Source organism: Xenopus laevis, chromosome 5S (assembly GCF_017654675.1).
Source record: "Xenopus laevis strain J_2021 chromosome 5S, Xenopus_laevis_v10.1, whole genome shotgun sequence".
Classification (NCBI taxonomy): domain Eukaryota; kingdom Metazoa; phylum Chordata; class Amphibia; order Anura; family Pipidae; genus Xenopus; species Xenopus laevis.
In genome coordinates this window covers 20,784,475-20,803,575 of record NC_054380.1, presented here as the reverse complement: position 1 = coordinate 20,803,575, position 19,101 = coordinate 20,784,475, and the positions used below count along the sequence as shown (strand labels likewise).

General features: G+C 39.1%; 1 pseudogene; it reads right to left on the bottom strand.

Moving 5' to 3' along the window:
* Positions 1-6,765: 6,765 nt before the first annotated feature.
* LOC108717733 lies at positions 6,766-18,105 on the bottom strand (annotated as a pseudogene).
* Between the last annotated feature and the right edge of the window lie 996 nt (positions 18,106-19,101).

Sequence of the window (19,101 nt, the reverse complement as noted above, 5' to 3'; positions counted from 1 at the left end):
GAAAAAGCCAGAATCTTGGATTTGGTGCATGCCTAATAATGATAAGGGACATTAATGGTTGCTATAGGACACTGAACTAGATCCAGATAATGTTGGCAGTTTGTAGCATTTCTTTCCTTCTATTGTGTACTCATGGGCTTCTGTATCAGACTTCCTGCCTTCAACTTAAACCTCCTTGCCCCGGGCGTGAGTAGTTTGCTCCTCTTCCCCTTCCCTCCTTTTTCTGCTGTAATCTGAGCCCAGAGCTATAAGTGAGCAGGGAGAGACTCAGGCAGGAAGTGATGTCACACCAAGCTAATACTGCAGCTGCTATCCTAAACAAACAGAGAGCTTCTAGAGCCTTTTTAAAACATTCTACAGAATATAGCATTCTATAGCTTGCACTATTGCAGCTAATCTATTGGCAATAAAATGCCTCCTTTAATGTAAGATTTCCAGGTCATGTGAAAAATAAGAGGCATATTTAGAAACTTTAGCTCAAAGCCAGTGGCCTTTATCTTTCAGTGATCTGTTCAGATGGATTAGTCAGGTTTTTTCCTATTATTTAGTATTTTGTGGCATCACCATTCTCGTGCTTAAAGGGTATTGTCATCCTGATGATTGCCTAAATGTTCTTTCAGTCAGAACCAACAAAGCCGTTCGAATGGACCATAGAACATTAAATCCAAGTGTCATTCAGTAATATCTTGTTAGTAGGGTAAAAGCTACCGAAACATTGGTGTAATATGAACGAATTCTATTCAGATGGGGAAACCATAAACCTCCTTGCTAACCACTGAATGGTGGGTGAGAATAACACCATGAAACATATCAGTGTAGCCCAGGGCCCCATTTAACAAATGGAAAAATAATCACACCAGGAACAGATGGGACCAGGGTCTCAAGATTTTGGATATTTTATCCATATACTTATAAGATGTGCTGTGCTTAATATAATGTGTTTATTTAGGAGGATTAAATTTCCATCTTTAAATTTCAATAAAACACAGCAAGCACATCTGAAAAAAGAAAAATTTCCATTGGATAGTGATTAAAAAAAACAGAATACTGCTATGTACTTAATTATATTATGTACACCTCATAATTTTGCCTATTTGTCAGACAGACTTGGCCTTTAATTGGACATTAGTCCCTTGAAGCTGCCGCTGCTATGTCTGTTTTGCTCACTTATATGTCTGTGAAGATGAAGTTCTGGCCTTCATTGTATGTAATACCCTCAAATCACATCTTGATTAAAGGCAGATTTATTCTGCCTCTAACATTTTAACATCAATAAAAAATAATATTCAGAATGTTCAAAACCAGGGGTCTTCCGGATAGTAGATGTAGATGTGCCATAATTTAGACCTTTACATCTTCATACCTTAAGTCTACTTGAAAATGATGTAGACATTAAATAAACCCAATCGGCTGGTTTTGCCTCCAATAAGGATTAATTATATCTTAGTTGGGATCAAGTACAAGCGACTGTTTTATTATTACACAGATAAAGGAAATAATTTTTTACAATTTCGATTATTTGGATAAAATGCAGTCTATGAGAGATGGCCTTTCCATAATTTCCGAGCTTTCTGCATAACAGGTTTCTGGATAATGGATTCCATACCAAGTCCTTTAACCAAGATGTTTTATTAAAATTGTATTATCAATGTTATAAAGTTGTATATCTTACTGAAAAATGATCATAGTTCAGATATTTAAACACTGTCCAATTGCAAGCAGCACATTCAACCTGTATAATAGTCCCAGTTGAAGATCTAGGTGCCCTAGAGGACAACTTTGTCTGCAGAACATGGTCTGGCCTCTGGGAAATGGAAACTTTGACTAACTGCCAGTCTAAAGTGGAACGTACATGTAAAGTTCTGCTCACTTGTCCAGTCACTGCCAAGTTGAAGTCAGACCACACACATGCTGGGCTACATCAGCCTAATTTGAGTGTTTGTTGCAGTTATGAAGTTTGGTCAGGCCTGGTTCAGAGGCCAATGGACCTGGTATAGGTAATATCTAAACAATCCTGATCTGATATTTATTACCAAAAAAGTAATTTTGCTCCCATTTCCAAGCTAAGAGGTTGCTTGTGCAGTCAACTGGCACCAAAAGTTTCTATGAACCTTTTACAATCCAACGTGCCCAGGCTTTTCCAGACGTTGGAGGAGCTTATTATATTAATGGTGCAGTGAAACATTCCCTACTACAATGAAAGGCCTGCATTGTCTTTGACATTTCTCTCATATCTACATTAAAACAAACCATTATATTTTTTTTAATTTCTAGCTTTGTGCATTAAAAAAATGAATTTAAAGCGGGTCCCGTCTCCCCATTTAATTTTTTGCGAAGGGAAAACAAATGAAGCATGCAAGAAATGGTGTGTGGCTCTATCCTTGAGAAAAATATACAAATTCAAAATGAAGAAAAAAAGAAGAAAGTATAAATTATGAAATGGTCCCTCACCAGGGCAACCCTCCAAGGGTCCAAGGGTTGCCAATCAATTTTCTTCAATATGTAAGATTCAAAGTGGGGTGAGGCCCATTTTCTAGTGAAGCAGTAGCCCAAATATTATTAAGTTAAAAAAGACTTTATTAGGACATATAAGCCTCAATAAACAGTCTTCGTTTTAAAGTTAAGAAAACAAATGAAGCATCTAAGGTATAACCGGTTGCCAGAGGGATTCGGTCAACACCTCCCAGACGAGCCTTTCTTTTGGTACTTTTCAAGCCTCTCTAATCAGTCACAAATCCTTTAAACAGCCTTCAACCACTCTGTATTATTTTGAGAACAATTTTACAGTGTGCAAAACAATGTCCTTGATTAAAACCGGTTGCAACCGTTCGTTTGCCAAATATTAAAAAGAGTGCCCCTGTTTGGTATAACAGGCTCTTACCTGCCCGCCTGTACAATTAGAATACATTTCCAACACATATATATCAGGTCTGCGGAGACTGCCAGTCGAGTCCATTAGGAAGGTAATGCTGTGCCTCATTGCATGGTATTGAAAATCCCAACATGGTCCCCAAATAATTGTTGTTATAGCCCCTAGAATTGATGACGGGCCATTTAAAGGTCTTTCAGCATTTTGCCATGTTACACAGCTGGAAGGGGCTTTTGCACAGATAATTGAATACAATTTTTAGTTTTTAAAGATTGAAATTTATTTTGAAAATGTTAATGTTTAACATAACTGCTGAGGATTTATGGATCCAACTTCCATTTCCAATTTTCGGCATCTCTGTGTCATTGAGGTCATTGTTATTTTCATTAAAGGTACATTATATGGACAAATTAAACACATTTTATTTAGATTTGTTTTGTGCTAAGTAAAACAAAGGCACCGAGAGATACTCTGCTCAAACATTCTAGCATAGTAAGGCTTCTTTCATTTTCTACTGATTACTTTTTACTGGACTGCTAGCTTCTGGAACAAACCTCCTCCCTTTATTATGTTATTACGCGGGTTTCTGATAAAATTCTACTTGACAGTCTATGGAAAGTCCTACACTCTTTCCAAAGTTATAATGTTCAAGGATTTTGGGCCTGCTTTAAAAAGAAATCAACTCAGAAATACCCCGAGACACTGGGGATTATTTGGTATAAATAACTTTAATTGTAGTCGACATTTCAAAACCATGATGATTGCTTTTGTTGTAATAGAAAAACATCACAATATGTAGTATCTGCTAGTGATGTGCGGGATGACAAAAAATCGATCTTCACCCAACCCTCACCAAAGCTCTCCCAACCCCAATCCAAACCCTTCCAGGCATGAACAAACTTTATTTAGACCTGCACCCGACACGCCTATAAATTCAGTGTAAGGTTGCGTTTTCGTCTGCAGAAGTCGGCCAAGACTTGCACAACATGCATTCAAAATTTGGCACAAGGTGCAGATCACAGTATCAGAAGGCTCAAAGTAGCCTTGTCCTTATTGTCTCCCATAGGTAAGGAGGTAGGGTCAGGCAGTAAGAAAAGGTTACTTGCTCCTGCCTGCACTTCCTAACATGCATCTGAATGGCAGGTGGGGGGCTGCCTACGTGCTGCCCTTCAAAACTACAGCACTGCCGAATGAAGACAATTCTATTTTCATTTGGCGGAACTCTGCTTATTTTTCAATTAGAGCTAATATTTATGTAAGCATGCCTTCTCTTTCCCAAACATCCCTCTAACAGTTGTTTAGTAATAGTCTAGCAAACGCCCTAGAGATCTGCAGGACATTGAAAGGGACATATTTTGATATTATAAACAAATAACATTATTAAACTGGATTGACTTCAACTGGTTTCTCCCAAAATAGCTGTGTATTTAAAGCACTGCTGTACTGTACACATATAAGTACATATATATACATTAATAATAACCCAGGTCTTCTGCTTGACATATATAGACATGTAGACTAAAAGGGGTTGGGTTCTTGTCTGGACAATTTCCAAATTAGGGACTTGGGTTTCATTTACACAGGGAAAACAGCCAAGTCTTCTCACTGTTTTCACAGCAACCGAGCAGAATACATTGGCAAAATCTCTGCAATGAGTTGCCAAAATGAATTGTTTCAATGGGGGTTCCGTACAATAGCTGTTTTTATTCTGTAGAGTTTAATGCAAATGAAAAAAAAACAATCCTGCATTTTAAGGGGCATATTTATCAAGGATCGAATTTCGAAGTAAAAAAACCTCGAAATTCGACCATCGAATTTGAGTACTTTGATAGTCAAAGTATTTTTTCGAGCGAAAACGGCCGTATTCGATTGAAGGGCGATCGAAGTAAAATCGTACGATCGAACGATTCGAAGGATGTTTAAAAAATAAAACTTTGACTTCTCAAAACTTGCTCAAAAGCCACAGATAGGTTCTAGGAGGTCCCCCATAGGCTAAACAGCAATTCGGCAGGTTTAAGGTGACGAAGTGGCGAAGTTGAAGTTTTTAAAGAGACAGTACTTCAATTTTCGAGTCGTCAAATTTTCGAAGGTTTTTCAATTCAAATCGAAGTCGAATTTGGCCTATTCGATGGTCGAAGTACCCAAAAATTACTTCGAAATTCAAAGTTTTTTAATTTGAAAATTCACTTCGACCTTCGATAAATCTGCCCCTAAGTGTTGGTCTTTATTCTGCCATGAATCCAGCCTATCAGGTAATGGGTGTTCCTTGTGTAGAGAAATAGGTTAGGAAGATATGTACAAACTTATGGGGAGGGGGGTTGGGGGAGTAAAAGGAAAGAGTTTTTGGGTAGGGGGAAGATGTTGGGCAGCTAAGGTTAGGCTTTATGGGGAAGCCATACTTGTTTTTATAGGGAAGGATCCTCAGCAAAAGACTTCGGGAAAATGCAGTTATTTCCAGGAGAGATCATTGTTCCTTATTTTGCAAAACTTGCTGTATTCTCTTTTTGGAGCTACTATCAAGAACAAACAAGGGGACCTACACAAACTACTTTGAGAAATATTATTCATTGAGGCTGTGTTTATCAAACAATGAAACCATTCCAGACGTGCTTTATAATGGAAGTTGTTTCTTATACATATGGAGCAATCACTTCGAGTCACATTTCTCCATCTCCACATTTTATATATCTTGGCCTCCAAAATAATCTCGATGCGGCAGAAAGGTCCCCAAACCTGTTACAGAGTTTCTGTTTCTGGGTCGAGGATTCCTCATATACATCTAGATGTTCATCCTGGTGGCAGCCATTGTGATTCACTATCATGGGATGATTTACTGAAAAAGGAGTTACACTTAGGGTAATGCCACTCCGATAACGGAGGCTGAGAATCAGCCCCTACACTGCATTCTGCCCCTTACCTTGCCTGCACACTTATCCATTGTGTTGGTCTGGGTGCAATTTAAAAATATGTGTTTTAAAATATTCCTAAATATTAACACTTGCCTCTTGCTCTAGGTGGCAACACATCTAGTGTGGGGATCTCAATAAACTACAAGTTTTTTTGCACATTTGCCAGAGTGTGTGTCATCTGATTTTCTACTATATATGGGCAACCCATCTTGCTTTTCTACACATGGAGCTTGAGATGAGTGTTACTGTATAGGTTCTTTCTGTGCAGCTCCACTGGTGTGTGTCATTGTGTGCCTCTACGTGTCACTGTCTAGTCTGTATCTCTCTGCTTCCCTCTATTCTCTCTGTCTCACCCCCTCATATATCTCCCTGTGTGACTGTCTCACGCACACTTCTGTAAAGTTGTGCTCGGTGCAGCTGCTTTTCTCCTGCCTCCTGTTCCGAATCAAGGACTGTTGTGCGTAATGATGCAGGGGTACCCTGGAACTACTGCCACCTCTGAGCCAGGCAGTAGCTTTAGAATACCCATAGATGTACCAGGTACATCTCCCCCTGGTAATCGAAATTACACTGGAATCATGGGGCTACATGCTGAATTGGGGGGGGGGCATCGCAATTGCTTTCCAAACAGTCCACTGCACAACATTGAACAGGGGCCCACCAGGACTGCAAAACCAAGGGCCCTTCTTGCAACCACCAGGGCCCTCTTCTCGACGTCCACCCTCCCCCACTGCACACCACATTGTGCATCGTATACTGCTTATTTCTTTCCCCTTCCTTAACTTTTAGGGGGTAGCCCATCGGAGTGTGGCTGGGGCCCATTGGGTTTTTTCCAGGTGTCCTGCCAGCCGCGTCCGACCCTGCTACTGCGGTGTGGTAACTAAATAACCCCTTTAGTCGATAGGACATTCACCAACAGCCAAAACCATTTGGAATTCTACTTCTGGGTGGTTGTAGGTCTAAATGAATCAATGAAATATGCCAAAATGACAGTATTTAGCACTTGTTTATTGAATGTAATCCCATGATTATATTCCTATCTTTCTCTAGTGAATACGCTGTTCTTCCATTATTCCCAACAATACGTTCCATGTAGAAGCTTTATCACATGTTGTGAAGTCAGACGAGACTTTCCTTTGTTACCGTAATGGATAAAACATTCCACAGTACATGAATACCCCCCCTCATTTCTATTAAATCTGCATATCACAAGACCTGTAAAAAAGTTAGCATCTGTTATAAAGCAAATCAAAGGTGCTGGTATAGCAAGCCTTCTCATAAATGAAACACTTATCCTTGAAGGTGTCTTTCACATGTACTGGTTTGTTTGTCTTGTATTCCAGTATGAGTCCTTCCCCTGGCTGCGTCTGAATGCTGTCTGTGCTCACTGCTTTCCCCACCCTGGAACCCTCTGTGCTTAATCTGATTTTTGCTTCCCCGGGAAGATCCGGCACTGCCTGCCTCATGTTTATGGTCGTTGCACGTCCAAAGTTGAGGACCATCATAAAGACTTTGTTCAGTCCATCAAGTTCTCTCACGTATGCGAAAACATCAGAGTCGATCCACGTATAGCACAACCATCCCCTGTGAAGGGGCACTTCTTTGTTTCGAAGATTGTTTAACTCCCGATATAAATTTAGAGTTGAATGCTGTTCATTTTTTTGTGTCTGAGAGGAGAAAAACATAGCTTTTTTTAAGGTTGCATTTTGCTTGATAACAAAAGCCAAGGAGAAGCCTGGTCATTATGGGTCCTAGAGAACCCGAGAGCACAAATTCCAACTCATTTAAGTCAGTTTGTCTCATTTCCTTCTGCATACAAATACACTTCACATCCTTTCTGCCAAAAAATTCAATGAAAACTTGTTCCATTCCAATCAAGGTAAGCTTTGTTACTTCCTATGGGACACTGATCAACGTTTTCCATTTAGTGGGCTTATTATTTCTTACATTGCACATTTGAGGGCTTGACAATATTAAAATGATGTCATTTAAAGGAATCTATGCCCTTTTGCAGGCTGGGGATCATAAAAAACCCTTGCAGGAAAGTATCTGTCCTATGGGCCTCCAGTTGGACAGCCCTGTCCTCTTACATTTGAAAATAATACCACAATATTCCTTATCATTTTATCAAAGTGACTGGAATGTATCAGGAACTGGATTTCTGTATCACTTTCATCAATTTTGACAATTGATTTAAATTACTATGGATAACTAGGCCCAAGATTGTTACTGGCAAGCACACTATAATAAGGGAATGTGAATACTTACTTCAACATTAACAGCCATGTAGTCTGGATTGACTGAAAGCCATGTTTTGTTCGCTCCACTGAAGACAGCATTAAAGCTGGAATCCCATCTTTTCTGGGTATTCCGTCTAAAATGAAGGAAAATGGAATATGAATGGAAAGTTCTGATTAGCTCTGCCTCTTTAAGGTCAATTTATCCGTTTTCATGAACACAATTAAATCAAGCCTTTCGTTTTGATTTCTAGAAAATGTATAAAAAACATGATCACGTTAAGTTATGGAAAGAACTCTTGATAGAGACAACAGTCTGATTTCATCTTTACTTCAGCCCCTGTATGCCAGATCTGTTCCAGCTTAAAGGGATACTGTCATGAGAAAAAGAAAATTCACAATGCATCAGTTATAGTGCTGCTCCAGCAGAATTCTGCACTGAAATCCATTTCTCAAAAGAGCAAACAGATTTTTTTATTTTGAAATCTGACATGGGACTAGACACATTGTCCTTTTCCCAGGTGCCTCCAGTCATGTGACTTGTGCTTTAATAAACTTCAGTCACTCTTTACTGCTGGTTGCATTTGGTTGGAAAATCCATATATGCCAACCATGCCATGCCGATCATCAGAAGAACTCACCCAGGCAGAACTGTACTTCAAGCATTTCTAAAATTTGATAAAGGAAGATCTTTACATAAGATTCCAATAAAATGAAATAGGCGAGATCTTTTCCTTCATGTTTCCCTGTTACTTACTGGGTTGTATTCTTGAGAATTGTCTGTGTTGACTTGTGGAGAGCCATCCTCCATTCCCAGTTCCTCTCCATAGTAAGTGGTTGGCGTACCAGGAAGTGTCAGAAGGAGCATGTTCATCACGTTGGCATATATATCAAAAAGACATGATCAGTTCCAGATTCTTCTAAAAAAAAAAAAAAAAGACTAAAAGGGAAGAATTTTGATATCTGTTTTTAAGGCAAATATGTCTTTAGTCAAACACTGGAATGTGAATATTTCAAGTTTTACCATCCAGTTGGGCCACTTTCCTGAAGGCGTGGCTTTCATCCACAGGTCCACCATGGAAAATACAGAAGCGCCATCAAAGTTACCTTTGTTCAGATCAAACAGGTAGGAATTGAGTGGAAAGTCGGCTTCCTGCATGAACGAGTTTCCATAGTACAGCATTATCTTGTCAACAGCAGCCTGATCGTTGGATTCTGTGCCCATACACCTGAAGAAGGCCACACAGAAGCGAAAGTGCTCAGTAACATAATGATACACGTAGGGGCCGATTCACCAAGGGTCGAATATCGAGGGTTAATTAACCCTCGATATTCGACTCAGAATTAAAATCCTTCTCCTTCGAATATCGAAGTCGAAGGATTTTAGCACAAATAGTTCGATCAAACGATTAAATCCTTCGAATCTAATGATCGAAGTAGCCCATTCGATGGTCGAAGTAGCCCAAAAAACACTTCGAAATTCAAAGTTTTTTTACTTCGAATCCTTCACTCAAAGTTAGTGAATCGGCCCCGTAATATTGTGCAAAGGAGATATACATTTTTGTGGGAGCAGCTAGCATAGAAGGTTAATGTAGGTCTCTGTAACTGGGCACAATATCTGCTCTATGGATTTGGATTTGGGAAATGTGTTAATTTTACAATGTGGCCTACAAGTATTTCATGACAGATACGGCATGAGCCCCAAGCCCTCTTAGACTTTATCATCAGCAATCCCCTCTAGTCTCCAGGCTTTTCAAATAAAATACAGAGAAAAGTGAAGACAGCTATCTGGTTCCTAATATTTGCCATAGCAAAATACCTGTAGCACACACATATATATATATATATATATACCTATACCGTCCAGGTTCTCTGCTATATTTATTAATGGTTTGGCGGAAGTTGGGAATAATGTCATGCATCCCAACCTGCGTGGTTGTATAGTCATGGAAAAGTTCAGAATAGTTTGAAATTGTGTCCTAAAACGGAAACAAAAGACATTCACTTTCGTATTACTAAATATTGTTCACACAGTACTAGTTCATCCCCTTCAGTGGACTGTACAAGGTTACTTTTGGGGGTCTAGCAAAACACCCTACAACTTTAAAAAAGAGCTACTTCCTGAAGAACAGAGACAGAACAGCACTACTTGATATATGGCCACTTTTCTGGAGTTCACAGCTTCAAGTGGACAGAGATTCAGCGCACTAGATAAACCAAAGGATCGTGCTGATTTACAGTATAGGCTTTAATACAGAGTACAGAGTAGTGAATATACTAAAAATCCATTAAAGTAAATATACTGTATGTATTTCTACAGTCAGGGACACACCTTGACATTAAAAGCTCCCCTAAAGATAATTATACTTACTGGGTTTTGTAATTTGTTGACCTGATGTTCATCTCTAATATGGTCAGCTTCTAAAAGAAATTTGACGGAATTTATTGTGAATCCATCGACACCTTTCTCCAGCCAGAATTTGGTTATATTCTGTGGAAAAAATAAAGAAAACTTCATGATCTTTTGATCTTTAAGTTTCTACAGTTTCCGGTAAGCCCATAAACTTTCCATTTCGATAAGCTTCACATCATATGGCAAAACACACATTTACAACACAAGGGCTCATTTATCAATGCCAGTGTTCAATGATATGTCTACACACATTTCTCTATATTTGTGAAGGGTTACCAGACAGGACTCTTCCCTCTTCACTGACTGCCATCCTATGAAGTCACACCTGCCTCTAAATATCATTGCCCATCCCCCACTTCACCCCTATTTTCAGACCTGCCAAGGAACAAAGATGGGAATCACTATACATGCACCAAATTGCTCCTACTTAGCTGCATAAAGTGCAAGATGTAACGTAAAGTGCACATGGATGCAAAGTTGCCATGGAATTATCAGCTTCAATGAAGAAGTATGATTTCCACTAATCCTTTTGCATATTTTGCATACCTACACAACTGACGTGCAAATAATTAATTGCACACTAGCTTGATTTCCAATGTGAACATTTGAGTTCCACAATTGGACACAAGCAAAATGCAACTCAAACAACCAAAGTAGCTCCGCAGTGGTAAAGCAAACATCGATTATGTGGAATTCTCGAAAAAACACAGTATTGTGTTTACAGAAACATAGACATAGTGAGAATGAGTATAGCACAACCATCCCCTGTGAAGGGGCACTTCTTTGTTTCGAAGATTGTTTAACTCCCGATATAAATTTAGAGTTGAATGCTGTTCATTTTTTTGTGTCTGAGAGGAGAAAAACATAGCTTTTTTTAAGGATGCATTTTGCTTGATAACAAAAGCCAAGGAGAAGCCTAGAGAAAAAACACAGTATTGTGTTTACAGAAACATAGACATAGTGAGAATGAGGTGTTTTGCACTTTATTTATCTGGTCATTAAAAAATTTAAAAACTAACAGTGCGTGAAGAGTTACTTCTATTATTTCTTCTTGGTAACATCGGTACAGTACAACTTCGCTTATAACCTTTAATCAATACTTGATTTTAAGGCAATAAAGTATAATTTGCTGAGACAGACAATCTGTGTCATTCACATGACTTAGTTAATAATTAAGAATCTGAACAATTTTGATAGTTTCAAAGGTTCCTTGGACAACTTGTCATTAATGTTAAGAGGATGACGCGCGTAATTATGGCTTCATGCAAAAGCCTTCAAGTGTAACGTTCGATAGTTGTAGAAGTTATTGACGTAACTGTTTAACAAGCTGATTGTGGGGTGAACTTATTAACCTCTTTCACACATGGCTGCCATGCTACTGCCAGAACAGTCACTCCTTCTTAATGATGAGGGGGGGAACTATTAAATTGGTGAAGAAGACTCAGCAGTCAGGAGATAAGACAAGAGAAGAACATAACATGTCAATCGGTAGACAATGCACATTCTTTGGAAACTGAAACTATAAAAGATAAAATCCTTCCAAAAAAATGCTTAAATTTGCCAAAAATATTCAAATTCCACTCACAGGGCCATGTCCTCCAAGTATTGGAGAAACAAAGGCCAACCAAGTGGAGACTATGGACAGGGACACTAATTACCTTTCATTGGACATTATATAGTTAGACAACTTTTTTCTAATTTTGGTTCTGTGCATTATCACAATGAATTTTAAATGAAACACCTCAGATGCAGTTGAACTGCAGACTTTCAGCTTTAATTCAGTGGGTTGCAATTCAAAAAGATTGCATAAAAATGTGAGGAACTAAAGCCTTTTTTTTTAAAAAAAAACAATCACTTCATTTCAGGAGCTTAAAAGTAATTAGAGAATTAAAAAAATAAAAATAAAATGTTAATTTCTAATACTTGGTTGAAAACCCTTTGCTGGCAATGACAGCCTGAAGTCTTGAACTCATGGACATCACCAGATTCTGGGTTTCCTGTTTTTTAATGCTCTGCCAGGCCTTTACATCAGGGGCTTTCAGTTGCTCTTTGTTTGTGGGCCTTTCTGTCTGAAGTTTAGTCTTCAACAAGTGAAATGCAGCTCAATTGGTTTCAGATCAGGTGACTGACTTGGCCATTCAAGAATATTCCACTTCTTTGCTATAATAAACTCCTACATTGTCCATCTGTTTTATGAAATGCCTCCCAATCAATTTGACTGCATTTAGCTGGAATTGAGCAGACAGTGTCTCTGAACACCTCAGAATTCATTCAGCTGCTTCTGTCCTGTGTCACATCATGGATAAACACTAGTGTCCCAGTGCCACTGGCAGCCATGCACGCCCAAGCCATCACACTGCCTCCGCCATGTTTTATAGAGATGTGCTATGCTTTGGATCATGAGCTGTTCCACACCTTCTCTATACTTTTTTCTTGCCATAATTCTGGTAGAGGTTGATCTTGGTTTCATCTGTCCAAAGAACTTTTTTTCCAGAACTGTGCTGGTTTTTTTTAGATGTCCAATCCAGCCTTTCTATTCTTGATGCGTATGAGTGGCTTGCACCTTGCAGTGCACCCTCTGTATTTACTTTCATGCAGTCTTCTCTTTTTGGTAGACTTGGATATCGATACGCCTACCTCCTGGAGAGTGTTGTTCACTTGTTTAGCTGTTAAAAAGGGGTTTCTCTTCACCATGTAAATGATTCTGTGATCATCCACCACTCTTGTCTTCTGTGGACATACAGGTCTTTTTGCATTGCTGAGTTCAGCAGTGCTTTATTTCTTTCTCAGGATGTACCAAACTGTAGATGTTGCCACTCCTAATATTGTAGCAATTTCTCGGATGGGTTTTTTCTGTTTTTGCAGCTTAAAGGAGAATTCAACCTGTGGGAAAAAACAGTACCCCACACCCCAGGTAGACCTCCCTCCCTCCTCCCCCCAGGTTAACTACGAAATGCCCCATACTTACCCCTCAGTGCACATTCTTCCAGTGGAGTTCCACACATCCATATTCCAAGTCCTCAGTGTGCTGACTGGAAGATCGTCAATTTCTGTGTAATTCTGTGCATGCGCAGTTGTCGCGAACCGGCAAACTGCTCCAACTGCGCATGCGCAGAAATACCAATGTCCCAGTCAGCGCACCGAGGACTCTGAATATGTATGCGTTAAACTCTGCTGGAAGAATCTGCGCCGAGGGGTAAGTACAAAGTATGGGGCATTTCCCTGGGAGGGGGGGAGGGAGGGTGGGAGGTCTACCTGGGTGGTGGGTAAGGGTTTTTCTCGCTGATATAGATGAAAGGAAAACAAACAGAAATATTAGCAACACTCTACGTATATAAGGTGCTTTTTAGCCACCCAACCCACGGACACATGTAACAATAACTCTGTTTGAATCTGCCCTCTGGTATAGAGAAATGATTTTAAAGGAAGAAAAAAACATATGAAGGTATGAGTTTATATGGAATGTGTGGAGTTAGGAGAGGGGAATGCATCTGCCAGTTGTTTTGACTAAATACTGTACATTTGTCAAGATATTTAGATACTACTCACTAGGAACCCTTCATTTACATCTGGATTGTTGAAATTCAGATCTGGCTGCTCCTTCTTAAACTGATGCAAGTAACATTGTTTCCTGGCATCATCATATTCCCATGCAGAATTTCCATAAAAACTGACCAGTACATGCTATTAAGTCATATATGGGAACTGTTTGCTCTGGTTTGGAGGCTTCCAATTTGGGTCTTTGGGATCAATAGTGAGTTTTCTGGTAACCGGGGGCTCTGATAACCATTAATTAAGCTTGATCAACCACATGTCTTCCATGATCCACAATCCCAAATCACTAATTAGTAATGGGAGTAACCTCCAAAAAAGGAATTCACAAATACATTTTTAGTCATGATAGTCAAATATATTGAAACAGTTTATCAGTCAGGACCCCTTTACACTACTAAATCAACCAGGGGTTGCAGCAGGTTCTGCAAGGATGCAAGATCATTTGAAACATCCAGGGCACTTGCTGGGCTTATATGTAATCATCTGCATTTTCTAGACATTTCTCAGTAGACCTCAGTTGGCAGAACCTTCTGGTACAGCCCTTAGAGGGCCACAACTTAACCATGTCCATAGTAAATATTATCTAAGAATGGCACATTGTGGTTTTTTTTGCCCCCCATGTTACCAACAGTTAATGACAGTGGTCTAAATGCCATGCCATCTGAAATAGAGAACCAGTGGAATACAGAAGCAAGCAATTACCACATGACAGGACCTACAGAAGTTTACTTTAGAGTCAATGTTTCTATGTGCCCATTGCCTATTAAGGCGCAAATTCTCAATGTTCTCTCACACAGTCATAGATAATGGAAAATATTGGCGCTTACCCAGTTATTTGGAGGTACGACTTGACCACCACCTTGAACACAGTCGTGCCATATGTAGTAATCCATGTATTTACCAGTACGATTCCTACTCAGTTGAAACCACTTGTGCTTATTGCTTGTGTGATTAGTCGATGATTAGTTTTAAGCCTAGTGAAGCAAGGGAGATAGTAGCAGAGTTAAAGTGAAAGCACACATCTCTGTCTTGGTAAGTTTAAGCAAATACTGTCATTGGAGAAGCTCACCCTTATCATGCATTGCTGCGATCATACTCTCAAAATCTGCCATGGTCCCAAGAGTCGGGTCAACTTCCATGAATTCATCAACGGCGTAATTGAAATCTTTTAAGGATGACTTGTAGAAAGGAGCGACCCAGATATTTTTTATGTCAAGATAAAGAAAATGATCGATTTTTTCCTGGACTCCTGTAATTGACCAAAATGGAATTCAGAGGGAGACGGGATCCCCAGGGATCGCAATGAAGAATTTTAAAAATACAAAAAGATGGCATTTGCTCGTCAGAACCTTATGTAGTGTTGGCAACATCTGTAGTCAGGGAGAGATGATTTACTTGACAGTAACAGTTTAATTGTGGTTAATAGCTGATACTACGGATGACACCATAGCTGGACATTCTTTCATAGGAGCCATAGATGTTTTATATAACTATTATTTAAAACACTACAACAACAATTAAGCTGGGTCCAAATGGGTGACCAAGTCAATTGGATTGGCCTTATCTTATATAGATTGTTTTGCTGAGCTACAAAAGTGAGCAAAAACTGCAATGGCTTATGGCCAGCAGAGCAGACTGACATGCCAACTAGGGTTGCCACCTTTCTGGAAAAATATACCGGCCTTCCTATATATTTATCTTTTTTCCCTATTAATTACATTGGGATCAACCATCATTTTTACTGGCCAGGCTGGTAAAATACCGGCCAGGTGGCAACCCTAATGCCAACATATTTCTAGAAACAATAAGGGGCAGATTTATCAAGGGTCGAATTTCAAGGGGTTAAATCCCTCGAAATTCGACTGGGGAATAGAATCGAATAGGGAATTCGGGCGAATTTATGCGCTGGCGAATAGTCGAATGGGCAAATATTCGATCGAAGGATTTTCATTTGATCGAATGATCGATTGAATGCCTTTTTATTCGATCAAAAACTTAGAAAAGAAGCCTATGGGACTTTCCCATAGGCTTTTAAAGCCATTCGGTAGGTTTAATCTGGCGAAGTAGGCAGTCAAATGATTTTTAAAAGAGACAGTACTTATCTGAACTAATCCCCACAGGTCCCACCCCTCCCCATTGCTACAAGCCATGACTGAGCTGATTGTTTACAAAGTTATTAAAATGTTATTGAACTGCCTTATTTTCAGAATCACATTTGATATGCTCTACGCTTTATGGAACCATGTATAAATATTCAATGTGAATGTGCCCCTAAGTGTCACCATGACCTGCAGCTTTCTCAAAGCAATTGTGGCTCCAGTCACTGGAATACCTGGCAACATTTTCATTAACTTTCTCAGTATTTAATTTCCATGCCTTAATACACAAATTCATCTTTGTTATCGGTCGATCAAATATCTCATTTCAATCTTTATTTTCTCTTTGATAAAGATGCCTCTAAAAGCCTGCACAGGTGACTAGAGAGCTTTGGAGTTCCAAATTGAGTTGAACTCATAGACAGGTATGTCCCATAGTCTCTTGAATATATGTATGTCTCAGAGTATTGCACGACTGCACAATGCTATATCATATATGTGAAATAATTATGGGGTAATATAATAAAAGTTTGCAAGAGGTCTAGTAACCCATAGCCACAGCAGTAAGCATTTCTTGGTTAGCTGTTTAAAAAAAACTATACAGTGTGTCGCTAGACCCGAGTAAACACTGTTCTTTTAATTATACTACACCATTAGTGTGAAGACCCAACCTTCCACTGCTGCTTTCCAAGATAAAGAGGGGGGAAATTAATACATTGATATCAAATCCTACATTTGCCTTGTCTCTTTGCTATCAACAAGTAACAATGAATGATCTATGTATCTAGCTTGGTTAGTTGAGTCAGCTCCCACTTCTCTACACCTGAGAGTCCTGGTGCACGTACCTTGAATGGCCACTTCCCAATTCTCTTGTAACAATTCCTTGAAGTACAGCACCACAAATTTTCATTGAATAAAAAAATGCCTTTATTTGGAACACTGGCTTGACCTGGATAAGCAACGTTTCTGGCTACACAAAGCCTTCTTTCAAGCTTAGAAAACCTTGAAAACCCCCTTTAAGTGCCATTGTATTATAATAGCAATGAGGACAATGTATTTTATATAATAGAGGGAATTTACAGTAATGACGATTACCTTTAAGGTCCCCAGATCCATCGTTGTTGCTGTCTTTGAATGACTTCGGATACACCTGATAAATAGGGCTGCGTTGCCACCAGTCGAGACACTTTGGAGAAATGGAGAAATAACCATGATGGTGGCAGCAATGAATGCTAGAGTAGCTATAACGATGAGCCGAAATATAGTATTCCTAGCGATTCTGTAGCACGGTTGATTAGAGAACTGTAGCAGAACATCCTTTGGCATGCCAGCATAAGGTTTCAGTGGTGGTGTGTATTCAGGGAATTCATTGATTCTTACAGGATAGATATGGGCATCACTGTCTTTGGTGTTCCTTCTACTTTCTCAGGTTTCTCTCCATCTCTTCCATCCTGGTCGGAAATTAAACCATTATTTTCATAGACAGCTTTCTGTATTAATTCCGAGTGGGGATCTTCCTCCATGACTAATGAGGGAACCTCTGCCACCTCCGTATAGCTGAATTTTGAATTTGCTGAGCAGAATGGGTCTGTACAGAGCCTTTTTATACACCTGTGGGTCAAGGTACACTGAGACAAAAAAATACAAAGTTCAGGTAATCACTGATTTCCCACAGCTGCATAATGAGTTTCAGCTATGTGAGTTATCCCTCTTTTTTTAAAGCACTTTTTGGCTGTTGGTTTCTCCGTTGGGTTCCAGCGCGTGAAGTTCTCGTCAGTCTCGGTAATGTGATCTTTGTAGGAAAAAACAATGGTTGCTTCAAGTAACGAAATTCCTGATCTCAGACAAACAATGAGCCCATTATGGACTTTTTTTTGAATTTCAAATGTTTTGATTGTGATACGTAAATTAACTGCTTGCTATGCATTCAGCACATTCACAATGCTGGTGGCATTTCTATATGGCACCATCGAATTCTGTTTAATATGTTTGAAATGTAAACGAGTTGATGTAATTAAATGCTTTCAAGTAGAACAAACACAAAAAAAACAAAAAAAACAGCAGATTAAAACCCCCGAACACTGAATTCTAAATTTACCTGTTTCACAGGATCATGTACAGTAATTTAGGACCGTTTGGATGACTGATGCTTAGGGGCAGATTTATCAAAGGTCGAAGTGAATTTTCGAATTAAAAAACTTCAAATTTCTAAGTAATTTTTGGGTACTTCGACCATCGAATATGCCAAATTCGACTTTGACTCGAATTGAAAAACCTTCGAAAATTCAACCACTCGAAAATCAAAGTACTGTCTCTTTGAAAAACTTCGACTTCGACAGTTCGCCACCTAAAACCTGCCGAATTGCTGTTTAGCCTATGGGGGACCTCCTAGAACCTATCTGAGGCTTTTGGGCAAGTTTTGAGAAGTCAAAGTTTTTTTTTAAAAAAAAAATCCTTAAATTGTTCGATCGTATGATTTTACTTAGATCATACTTTGATCGAATATGGCTGTTTTCGCTGGAAAAAATACTTCGACTATCAAAGTACTCAAATTTGATGGTCGAATTTCGACGTTTTTTTACTTCGAAATCCGATCCTTGATAAATATGCCCCTTAGTGTGGCTACTTCTCGTGTAGCTTTTTCTGGTGAACAGTTAACAATATTATACAAACTATGTACACTTATGTGAAAAAATTCAGATTTTCGGGCTAATACCAGAGCAGACCACAAAAACCTCAAAATAGGTTAGGCACCTCTCCCATTGACTTATATACAAACTCGGCAGATCTGCGATGACGGATATTCGAATTCAGACTTTTTGCAGCATTTGGCTTTAATAAATTCTGAAAAATTTGAGGTTTTTTTTCACAAAAAATTGGGATTATATCGTTTTTTTGCATTCAGACTTTAATAAATAACCCCCTAAAACTGCCACACAATTTTTGAAGGCATATCCCCCAAGACCAATGGGGAATAAGGGTGCTGGGTGAGATTTTGGGTTGATGGGGAAAACAGGAAATG